Source organism: Ischnura elegans, chromosome 6 (assembly GCF_921293095.1).
Source record: "Ischnura elegans chromosome 6, ioIscEleg1.1, whole genome shotgun sequence".
Taxonomy (NCBI): Eukaryota; Metazoa; Arthropoda; class Insecta; order Odonata; family Coenagrionidae; genus Ischnura; species Ischnura elegans.
In genome coordinates, this window is record NC_060251.1 from 11,420,440 (window position 1) to 11,433,198 (window position 12,759).

The 12,759-nt window shown below is 37.4% G+C and overlaps 1 protein-coding gene and 1 long non-coding RNA gene across 2 annotated transcripts in view; one reads left to right on the forward strand and one right to left on the reverse strand.

Annotated features, from left to right (window-relative positions):
- The window catches only part of LOC124161502 (protein takeout-like), a 43,421-nt gene that overhangs the window by 15,193 nt on the left and 15,469 nt on the right, over positions 1-12,759 (forward strand). The window lies entirely within an intron of this gene.
- On the reverse strand, positions 5,804-8,320 carry LOC124161506. The gene is made up of 3 exons (XR_006865368.1): positions 8,157-8,320; positions 7,982-8,052; positions 5,804-5,924 (listed from the first exon to the last, which is right to left on the reverse strand). It is a non-coding gene; the product is annotated as an uncharacterized LOC124161506 (long non-coding RNA).

Sequence of the window (12,759 nt, forward strand, 5' to 3'; positions counted from 1 at the left end):
CTTTCCAAGGACAAACCCATGAAAAAAATAGAGCGAAGAGAGCTTCAGAAATTTTTCGTCTTTCTCTTGTCGCTTCCGGTTTCGGTCTCGTTTCCGTTTCCGGTCTCCCAGCGCCTAACCATCGTAAAGCGGCAACGTTCGGAACTACGATAACTATTGTCAGGACATGCATTCACACGGCTAGCTCGGCCACCTATCGTTAGGACGATCGCTCAGACAATCGTAATGTGAACGAGGCATAAGGCCGAATTCCGATCCAAGTATACCACGTTAGAATATACCATGTACTGACGCAAGTACATATTTGGGGCTTACTAACAAACCGGAACGTACGATCAACGCGTTTGTACTCCAATGCGGCCGCCTTCAAACTATAAACCAAAAGAAATATTTCCAGCCGGCAGTGGCGGTGAGGTTCTCGCCAGACAAACCGAAGGTCGCAGATCCCATGTGGGTATGGCGTACAGAAACAAGGAGTGCGGTGGCGGTTAAGAGGAAGAAGGAAAAACCGGTTAAAACACAAATATGAGTTTAAAAAAAAAGAACGGTCGTTAATTCATCTCCCCCCCTCCCTGCCCGAATTGTGATCGCATCAAGGAGGGCAACCAGACTTGAGATATGAGGGAAGATATGGAGTTTTTTTTAGGTATGTTTTATTACCTTGGCCGCGGAGGTTGCGGTGGTCTTCAAGAAGGTAGCGTGGGTCCGTCTCTCGGGAGAAGCTCTTTCAGCGTCGAACACTCGACGAGAGCCTCACCAAAACAAAAATACCCAATACTTGCGGGACAACACCGCTTTATATATCTCGGGGCCCATTTGTCCCAAAGGTACCATAGGCTCCTATCGACCGATGTCTTTCCCGGTACTGTGGCGGAGGATTACACCACCCGCCAAGCTACTCTACAAAACCCTCATGCCCCGTTCACACTACGTTCTTTTTACGCCGGTTAGCCACGACCATGGTTACAAAACGAGGTGTGAACGCAAGTTACCGTTAACCGTGGTTGGGATTCTGACCACCGTTTTCCGACCATGGTTGGCGGTAGTTCATGCGTGTGTGAACGCAAGCTGGTTAAAAGCTGGTTAGAAAGAGAAGAAGGCGAAGCAGCAACGAAGTGGGATAGGAGGAAAGAAAACAGAAAGTAAAGCATTCGAAGAGGACACGGCCGTTATTTTTTAAGTAAGCAAGTAGTACCTAGTATATGTTGTTGATATCAACCTAATTATCTCTAATAGTCGCTTTAATTCGTATTAAATAGAGCAGTAGAAAAATGCAAGCAACACTATCGATGAAATGATTAGTTGGACGAACACATTTGAATTACCTTCTACGTAGCAAGGAACAATGCTTGATGACGATGGAATGCAATTTTTATTTCATAAGGAGCTCATAATATGCACATACCCTAGTAGCACAAAAAGGATTTAATCTGTATATTTTTAAGATTTCGAAATACATCAGTATACATATTTGCAAATCTGTATATCATACATATTTTATACATGTCTGATGATCCATGGTTACACCATAAGGATATAAATTGTATATTTTAAAGATTCTGGTATACATCATATACAGATACACATATCTGTATTATATATATATTTATCATATATTTTAAAATCTCTGCTTCTCTTTCAAACATCCCCACACAGCACAAGAACTCGCGTACATAATGTATTTACCAAGGAAATTGATGTATACTATACATAATGTATTTTTTAACGTATTATTGCTGTATTACAGCGTTATTATATGTAGGGGTTTACATTATGTATATTGGTGTATCCATACCGGTATAATGCATAAACCTTTGTGTTCATATTAGCGACCAAAAATATTAATGTAACATATAGGAGAGTACACTGCCGAGGAAAATTATATTTTTGGATTAATATTCACTCTGAAAACTAATAATTGCCTAGTTGCACATTATCGGTTTTAATGAGTCCACTCATAAGATCATCTTTGAGCGAAGTAGTGATATCCTTGAAACTCCTACGTTGTTTACGAGTGAATATACGTTACGTTTCACCACTTTTTAGGGATTTTTGTGGTGTAAGTAGTTGAAAATTGAAGTTTCTGAGGATAGTGAATTTTCCTTTATTCTTGAATTTCATTCGCTGGGCTTAAGAAACGTGTGTTTGTGAGACATTTTTGTTAAAAACGCCTTTCATGTGTTCAGTACCGGGGTGCGAAGAAAACTCCAGGAGTGGACCCAAAGTTTAAGTTTTTAGCGTTCCAAAATATCTTGAGTTGGAGATCAAGTGGATTCGGGCGATCAGAAGAGACAATTTCACCTCCACGACAAACAGTAAGGTATGTACCCTTTCACGCTGTAATTATATTTGGATGTAATTTCTAGCTAGATGTGGCTTGGGGATGTTGATGAATGTCTCCAATATTAAAAGTGGTGATTTAAAATATTGTAGCGGCAATTCGACTGAAAATTCTTTTGTTTTTGTATTATTTCGTTCAGTAAACGTGTGGTTGAAGGAGTTAGTGGGAATTATAATTTAGCAGCCAAGTTTATGGTATCGAATATTATTTCTTAGCTTGCCCTTTGGTGTGTTATGCGTCTGAAACTCAGTACTCAGTTAAAAATACTTATTTAACTTAGATTTGAAAAGCTGTTTGAATTATTTACGCCCTAAGTTATATACTAGGGTATTTTCGATGAGGCTTCCTGAGTCATTGTATTTTTGGCGTAGTACCGTATATTACGGGGGAAAGCACATACCTTTTAAGGTATTCATGCTTTCGAATTTATTTGAGCTTATGTATCATTTCGCAAGACCAGCGATACTCACTTAATAAGTTGCATGGAAAGCAATGCTGAGAAATTCATTGAGTCTCGTCAGAAACTTATATACTATTAGTGTGTATGAACCGCCGTGAATGGAAATATGCGTTTTTCTCTTACAATCGTGAGTGGTGCAATGAACCGGAATTTAACTGTGTCCGGCTTTTATCATCTCAAATTATCTTATGCTTATATCTAGTTTTTTATAAAAAAATCATTGAGGTATATAGTTATCTCCTGTATTTACCAGCCAAGTCATTAGATATATTTCTCATTCAGAAATGCCTTGAATTGAAAATGAAATGACTAAGTAATTTACTTGGTATTTTCTTATTTATTAATTTTAGGTGTGTGAGCTGCACTTCACATCGATTGATATCAGAAAAGAATCTGTGGCCTTGCACGAGAAGATGGGGAGATAATTCGTGTTGAATTAAAGGTGCCGAGACTGGAGGAAGGTGCAATTTCTTCAGTTACCAAACTATCATTCAGAAGACAGAAAGACAGTGGTATAAGTGACGTATAGAATGGTGGATGTGGATTTTTTTAAAGTGGATGATGTGACAATAGACATTCGTTGGAGAAACTATTGAAGATAGTATGGCTTCTGTCAATGCACTTAAAAATAATTTTTGTTCAAAAGAGAATGACAGTATTTGTTTCAGCAAAGTATTTCATGGTAAAAAGAGAGGATTGCAGCTATTATTGTGATTGAATAATGAAAATAAAAAATATCTGTATTTTAATTGTTTTTTTCTTTCCTGCCACTAAAATTCACTATGGTGATGTCCTCATGCTTGGTAAGAGCTGAGATGTGATTTAAGAGATATCATATTCTTTATACATATTTTTATGCTGGTGGTTTGGCAGGACTTTCAAATTTTTATTAGATTGATACATCTACTGAAGTGACATTGAAACTTTTGCTCATCCCAAACAATATTTCAAATACATATCCGCCTGGGACTGGTACGTTTTAGTAGCTGAGGTTGGACTAGTAGTTGAGGTTTAGATTGATCTTTGCTTTTGCTGGCATAGTGGAAGTACAATCCTTTCAGACATATTTAGTTGAAAATATTATTTTTCTCGCGAATTTACATTGTTAATAGTTCTTTGTGGCAAGTATAGTCTCTCTCTATTATCTTGTAGGTATATGGAGGGTTAATATATAATATATTATGGATTATATTTTGAATATATATTATGGAGGGTTATATTATGTCGCATATTTAATCTGTATAAAATCCATATTATTGCAGCAGATATAATACGTATAATATCTAGATATTATATGCGTGGTAGAGGACATTTGCATGGATTTTATACAGATATAATCTGTATACAGTGTATACAATGATACGTATTATATCTAGATATAATCCTTTTTGTGCTACTAGGGTACGGTGAAAATCATTGCAATTAACACAAGAACTTTTCCCTGCACATTCTCTATTTCCTTCCAACAGGTTATTCGCTCTCGTAGATTCATTTTTCACTTGCACTCACTTTACCCCTCATCAGATGTCGCCAGTGTCTAACCATGGTAAGTTTGAACGCAAGCTAGTTCTGACGTCATCTTACGCTGGTTGAGAATAATGGCAGTGTGAACGGGGCATCAGAGTGAGGGACGACTCGGGTAGGTCGTCCCCAAATCACCTTGGTTTGTCCCAAGGCATGGGCGTTGAAGTTGCCGTTCGTTACGCACCCCCGCTGAGAAGGCCTTACATGCGCTGTTGTCGGGGTGATGAAGATAGATCATAGAGCATCTGGAGAGGGCGTTAGCTACCCCTCCCACGGTAGGAAAGTGAAGCCAGGGGGGCGTGGCACTTCAGCCCGTCCGCCATATTCCTTTACCCCGGGTGAAGCAGAAATACATGGTTCCTTATGGGATATTCGTCAAAGGAAACTCAATATTTTCCCAACTGACAGCCGGAAAAACCCGTTCCCACCGATGAGCGAAGATTATTTGTTGAATATAAAACCGGAAAAAATGCATCTTTTGGATGAAATAGACGATTCAACCACGGTGCGGCAAATTAAAAATATGACGCACGACAAGTCACTTGCGACAATAGCAACTAATTTTCGGCTGTAAGCTGAAAAATATCTGATGAATTCATGTGAACCCTTAAAGTATATAACTTCTGATATTTACAATAGAATGTTTTAAACCAAATTCAATTATGAAAGTAAATATAAAAGGATAAATGGACGAGAGAGGAATGGGAGGACACTGACTGCTACGATAATAATCACGTTTAATTGCTATTGCGTGCACTACAAGATTTTATTTGGCTAACAATCCGTCAAAAATATACATAAATCGTGATTCAAGGAAAATAATATGGTTTAGCAAGACTTAAAACATTACATCGCTAATCATGCCTACCATTACTTATGAATGCTCTACAAAAAGTATTGATGAGAAAATTTTAAACACAGCGAAGTCAAGCTTCGATTCTTGGCGCCGGACATTTTTTTCGGATATGTAACTTCAATATCTAAGTGTTACACAGTGTAAATCATTTCCGAAACTACTGTTAATAACCTCATGGCCATTTAATCAAAAGGGCTTCATCATCAAAGGAAAAATTTGAGCATTAGGAAAGTAAAATGTCATCTAAGAGACAAGCTCGAAAGAGATTTCGCTTACAATTCCGAGTAAACTGCCATGAAAGCAATACTGTCTTAAGAAATTGAGGATGGGTCTGATGAATTTCAAGTGCTGACAAATCAGAAATTATTTTCCTTCCCCGAAATCAGACGAACATGCACAGTGGGTAACAGCTGTGTTAAATGGAATCGTTGTAGGAGGTATTAAAAAAGAAAAAAATTCCCATTTTCCAACTTATATAATGTACACACCCATCAAATGTTACATTTTCAGATTTGCAGAATAATTAAACAATGCTATTGAAACTGATTATTTATACAATCAATGCAAAGTAACCAAATTCACAATAAATCTCAGGCAGACATGATGTAAAATTCTATTAAGATATATTCAGATTGGCAAGAGCATTATGAATACATGATGAAGGCCGCCACACCTCCGGGATCATTTCCAATTTTTGTACGTTCATACAACCTCAATTACATCGGCTACTGGATTAGCTGAACCTGCAATTAAAAATATGCATAAATTCTTTAGCTATATTAAACCTAAATAGGAATTATTTGACAATTTCAATGGGCAGAATCTGTGTGATATATCAAATGCTTAGCATCACCAATCAAGATAAACCTCTAGATATTTATGAAAAATGCTATCACTTAAGTTTCTACTTCATCGGGAGAACAATGAATGAGAAATTTCAATTTCGAGTTCATTTTGAAGTTCGTCGCTAATTAAACAAGTGATTGAATGCAAGATATTCAGAATAGGAGGGCTGATTACTTTCTTTGACCACCACAAAATGCATGAATTTCTGTTGGATGTGTCAAAAGGTGTCACACTTCAAGCAGTAGCCCAATGGTCTATCCACTAGGCCACCGCACTTCCACACTGGTGGTAAACAGAGTTGGTCCTTATCAAATTGGGAACAATTTATTACACATATACAAAATAATCCTATTCCATTTAATGTTGTCTAAAATATGCAATATTTTTGTCACCCTTTAATGCCAAAACAATGAAAGTAATGAAATTGAATTTTTGCAAGCTAGTATTTGAGTAACTTGACATTATGGTGCACATGTGTGGTACAAAATAGGTGCATACTTTTGTTTGCTATGTATTGTAGTGGTGTGACATATGCGTGCACCTAGTGTACATATAGCCTAAAAAATTGTTTATTGTATCGTAAGCAATAACCTTAATGAGTGTTATTCACATTGATTAAAATTGAAGTGATAATTGTAACGAAAAACAGATATGTTGAGTCAAAGGGGGAAATTCATTGACAGATCATGAGTTCTGGGCGAGTAGTTAGTAGGAAACCACCATATGTGCCACAAACTTTCATCGCCTTATACTGGGTAATTACTTATTTTTTTCAAATTGCAAAAAAGACGAACACATGATTGATCATGATGAATACATTCACAAAGAAGCAATGAAAGGGGCAATAACTTGAAAAAAAAAATGAAAGAGGCACCAACTTGATCATAGCATAGATCATAGCATGATCACAGCATAGCAAGGAGCTGTTGCTTCAGCAAAGTTGTAATCACAAAAACAAATATAAAAAACACCTACGAGCAAAAAAAATGAACAAGAGCAAAATGAAAAATGATATTAACCAGAGATTTCTGTAACTCAGCAAAAACTAATTAGAATGTTCCCTCCACTTTCTAAGAGATTAGTTGACATGGATGGGCTATGAAACAAGAAAAAACACATTCTGGGCATGTAAAGTGGTTCATTAATACATATCAACTTATGCTTTTACAACAATATTTTTATGACTAAGCATTTTATTTCTAAATAAGATCAATTAAGGTGTATGTCAACCCATCAACAGAGGAAGAAGTTCGTGTTCTTTTTTTGCTGAGTAAGTGCTGTTACTGGTCATCGCTAATGATCATAATAACTTTTCGGTCGATAATTGAATTATTGCTAAGCATTCCTTTCACAACATGAGACGCCAGGCCAGACGTAAGGCCAGTATAATAACTTAACAATTTTGCATTTTAGATCTAATTTCCACAATTTGTAGAAAACAATATTAATTTGCCAATGCTTGGTTGAGAACCACAAATTCCTGTACATGTGTTATGATTTTTAACTAATGTCGAATTTCGGTGGCTAAGAGTGCCATGCGTATCTCCGCTCTAAATAGACCTAATATCTGAACACCAAGTGTTCAATGAAGCACGAAATTCACTCACATCGCACAACTTGTACCGCGAATTGGCACACAAATTTTTGTACCATTATGTCAATACACAAAAATGTTCACCAGCGATGGTACGCAGGGATGAAAAGAGTTCCGAAAAAGAACGGATATTTTTAAATATCTTACTTCATTACGATAAGCATTATCACTCATGACAAAATTCAACATAGTATAATACAATTTTAGCACTGACAAGGATAAGTAACAAATAACCAGTACACTGCCGCACATGAGTCCACCTGCTGCACGCGGCACATACATAGACAATTAACAAGGTTGACCATGCACTTCAAGCCAATGATATAGATATTACTAATAATTGACCATTTTGCAACTTACCGGTGGAATGTGAGTCCAGGTATCTTTTTACCAGGGCAATTGATGCACCCGTAAGCCGCGCAGCAAACCATCTGCGAAGGTTGAATAAACATGTCGTTTTCTAGATTAAATACTCACTTTTTAAAGGAGATAATAATATACCAGTATTAAGATGAATTCTAGAAAATCAGCATACCTTCAGAATGCTTCAGCAGCCTCGGTATACTGAAAATTAGGTGATTTTCTTAACACGTACCTTTATGGGAAAACGAGCGAGCGGGGTAACGGAATATGGCGGACGAACAAAAGCGCATCGGGTAAACAGCTTTCTGCTGGCTTCACTTTTTTCACCTAACGCCCTCTCCAGATGCTCTATGAGATAGATATATGAAGGGTTGCGAAACCAAGGGGTATTAGTGATTCTTTTCTCAACAGAGTTGGGTAAAGTTAATTGTTAGAAGAAATACACAAAAAATGACTGCCAAGGGATACTAGTGAGTCTCTGTTCTGGTCTGACATCGAGTGGAATATCAAATGCACTACTAATTGTAAGTATATAATTGATCTCGTTTGTTTTATAAGCCTAATTTATGTACCTAACTCTGTGTGGAAAAAAGAAATCACTTGTACCCCTTGGCTTCTAACCCGCTCATATAAAAAATCGCTTAGCGATGCGTTATGCCGAAGGATATCTACATCTACATCTACATAATACCCTGCGAGCCACCTATAGGGTGTTTGGCAGGGGGTGACCAATCACCAACATGCAGCATGCAAGAGGACCGCCACATGCACACCACACAGTCAAAGAAATATTACGCACACTAGAAAAATGTACATGCTTATTCATAAAAAAATTGCTAATGGTTAGTAATTCCTAGAGCAAATACATGCAAGGCTAGAACTACGAAAAAACATGCAATGGGATATGCAAAACGTTAGTGGATAAATACAGGGTGGGTAAAAATTGTCACATAATTGTGACCCTAGATAGCTGACGCCAGCCGGAACCAAAATTACTGATGATTTTGAGGTCGTAAAAGCACCGTTTTTAAACCACAGAAACTTTGAGCCAATCGTTCCCATTGGCCGCGAGTTTGCCCTGTTGTCGCGCACCCACTAGCTATCGGGCTGCCTTGGATACATCGCCATCTCCTGCAGGCAAATCAAACTAAGTCATGAGTTGTGCACAGCATCCGGAAATTGGGCGAACTCGAGGCTAATCAGAGCGCTTGGCAAAATATTTCTGTAGTTTATAAATGGTGCGTTTTCGATTTAAACATCATTAGTAATTTCGGCTCCCTCTAGCATCAGCTGTAGAGGGTTAAAATTTCGTGACATAATTTTCTCCACCCTGCAGAGTGAGTTGCATAAAATTGAGTGTCTTAGTACAATATGTAAGCGTTGCTTAGAAAATCATAGCGTCTATAGGAAAATTGGAGGAATGAAGTCGGTACCGGGATGGAGAATTAAATGTGCTGACGAAAAGATTCAATTTTGATTGAGTGCCTAACGTTACGTCGTATTAATCAACAGAAATACTAAAAGAGGCTAACTCCAGTATGATTTTGATAAAATATTTTCAATTATCGGCAGAAAGTTAGCATATACAGATGCATGAAATTCAAGGAAAACATTATATCTCTATACATGTAGTATTATTTTGGAGGCTCACAGAAACACAACATAGGATTCAAAACTAAAGTGATAAGTACTCTGTGTGAGGGTTTTTAAAAATAAATAATATATATTTGAACTATTTTAAACCAAATGTGCATTAGGATGATAAAATAACATTTTTAAGAAAAAAATAATATTTAAAAGTGACATTGCATACGCCACGTGGTATATCGGATTTTTCAATGACGTTTCGCGACCAACTGCTGATCACTTCTTCAAGGGAATGGTGGAGGAAACGTTGGGGAAAAGTCCTTTATACCACGCGGCATACACCCGTACGTGACTTTTTAATCACCATGAGTCGCAAAAGCTTTAATCAAAAAATTCAAATCATATGGTCATCAGGGACGGCAATAGAAGATAAAGAAAAGTCAAAACAAAAAAAATTTCAGTAGTTTCGTTCCCGGGAGCTAAATGTAGAAACGAAACAAAATGGATTTGAACCCGGGGAGCTAAAAGTTACGGTCGAAACTAAATCGGAGTCAAAACTTCTTCGGGTCGAAACTAAACTACAACTCTAGGACGAAACGAAACACTGATTATGCTTCGCGCCGAATGGGCCACGTGCTTTACCTTCGAACATTTTAGTTTCGGCCCACGCACCAAGAACGAAGTATGGTCGAATGAAGTAGAGGTTCGGCCCACCGCCATTAGATGCACGGGGCACTCATATTTTTACCACTAACAGGAGAACGGTGAACGCAAACTGACTTTTTTTAAGCTCAATTTTTTAACCTCACAATATTCTGTCATGAAATGGGCCGAAACTATTCCCTCTTATCCCCCTCCACTCAACTTCTGGCATTGAAACTTAAATATGAGAAGCGAATTTCGTTTAGTTCAGTTTCGTTCCTGGGAGTCAAGTTTCCTCCCGGGTCGAAACTAAACTCCTTGGTGATTAAGACTTCGTTTAGGAACGAAACTAAAACCAGGCCTCGTATTTTCGCTTCCATCTTGGGAAGGGAAACGAAAGGCATCGCAAGTGAAACGAAACATTTCGTTTCGCTTCACTTGCCATCCGTGATAGTCATACGTTAGGCCCGTACCGCTCCGAAGTAAGCCTTTACCAATACTGCATCACGTTTTGGTCGTGAAGTACGCCCAAAGTCGAAAAATGTAGCGTCATTTCTGAAAATGAAGAAATTTGAGTGCACCCGGGGAAAATACAAAGTGTATTGGTATTCATCCAGAAACCACCAAAAGCACGCTATACTCGTGGAAACAGCGATGTTTTATAATTTCCTGCCTAAAAGTGATGGCAACACAAAATACTGTTGCACGTAAATCGAAGACTTGAAAAGCTGTCTTCTTTAATTGTTTGCCATCTATGGTTGAGCGCAAGGCCATTACGATCGAACAAGGTAATGACGAACAGAGCAAATTATCCGGGGAAAAAACGCCAAATTCCTAACCACCTCAAACTTGACACGAAAATAAACATCCACCAATCACGAAAGGTGAAATGAAATGGTTGGAAGATTTAGTAAAAATACCAAGCAATAAATTGATTAAAGTTAATTTCGGTGAAAATAATTACGGAAAGTTAAATGTTACCTTTCTGAAAGAGAAGTTTACTGAAGTTCAATTTTAAAATAATGACTTTTACGTTAAAAGTAATTTTTAGAATTAATTTTAAAAGTAATCATAAAGAAAACTTTAGCAATATTTTTTTCGCAATATACATACAGCGATTGCAAAATTCAAGTTCAAGAAGAATTTATTTAACTTAACCTCCTTTCGATATCCTCTCCACATATTCAGCACAGATTTATACATCACCAAGATACCCCCAAGGAGGCAGGCTTTCGTACCGTCGCGGACATTGTCTTCGTCTTCAGGGGCCGTATTCTGTATTTCGTCGGTACCGCACCGGTCGGTTTCCCTTCCCAGCCCACTGACAGCACATCATCCCGTACCGACGACGGTTTCCATACCGACGATGGCTCATTCAGCGATTCAGTATGGTCGTCGGTATCAAACCAGTCGGTACGGATCCCCCTCCTCCTCAAACAGGGAAAATCCGAATATATCCGAAGTTAGAAGTCATCTAACGTGTTTCCACCAATGAAAGAAGGGTAAAAATAAGTGAAGACTCATTGGCACAGTTTATTGTCGTCATTCTCAATCTTTTTATTTGCGGAACTTACGACTTATTGCTAGATTAAGATAAACGATATTGCATAAGTTGTTAACAATGGTAATATAATGTGTGGTAGTAATGCTGTACCTACAGATTCGAAGGAAACAATATTACAACATCACAATAAAGTTTGTATGTGATGGAGATTGTTGTTGCTGGAATGAATTATTGAAACTATCCTTGAGATCGTAGTTTCTTTTTTTAAATATTGGTTCCGTATAATGCTATTTATTCATGACTTGGTAATAAAGTTGTCATTAAGTAAGTTCCGTATAAATGTTATCAACGGAAGGTTATGCCATTGGCACCGTAGCAGACGAAAATAGCATACCATGGAACGTGAACGTAGGATTCAAATGCAAATGTAATATTAGAGGAACAAGTTAGGAAATTGTTATAAAAATATGGAGCTGGGTGCAATTAAAAGAAGTGTAATGACGAGGAAGTGAATAAATTGTGATTGGGTGAAAAACATATGTATAAGTTGCGCATTCCATGTGAGAGAAAATGATAATATTGCTGTAAACCTCATACTTATTAACAAATATCTTCTTTTATCGTCAAGGGAATCAATGGCTGACGATGAAATGAAATATAGTTGCCCGTTACAAATGAAAGAAACTGATACCGTTGTGGCAAACTTCATACTTAAATAAAAAGATCTTATTTCTATGCCGAGAGAAACGCCAAATTGATGATTGAGTGAAATAACAGTCGCCTATTCAGAGTGATATAAAGTGATAACATTGCGGCAAAACTCATATTTAATCAAAAATATTTTTTTTATGTCAAAGGAGTAAATAAATGATGATAGAGAGAAATTAAGCCTATTACAAGCGAGTGAAAGTGCGGTAACATAAATGAGAGAAAGTCATTATATGTTAGCAAACCTCATTTTTATTAACCATTATCTTATATTTCTGTCAAGGTAATTAATATAGATGATGACACAGTGAATTATAGATGTGTATTCGAAGGG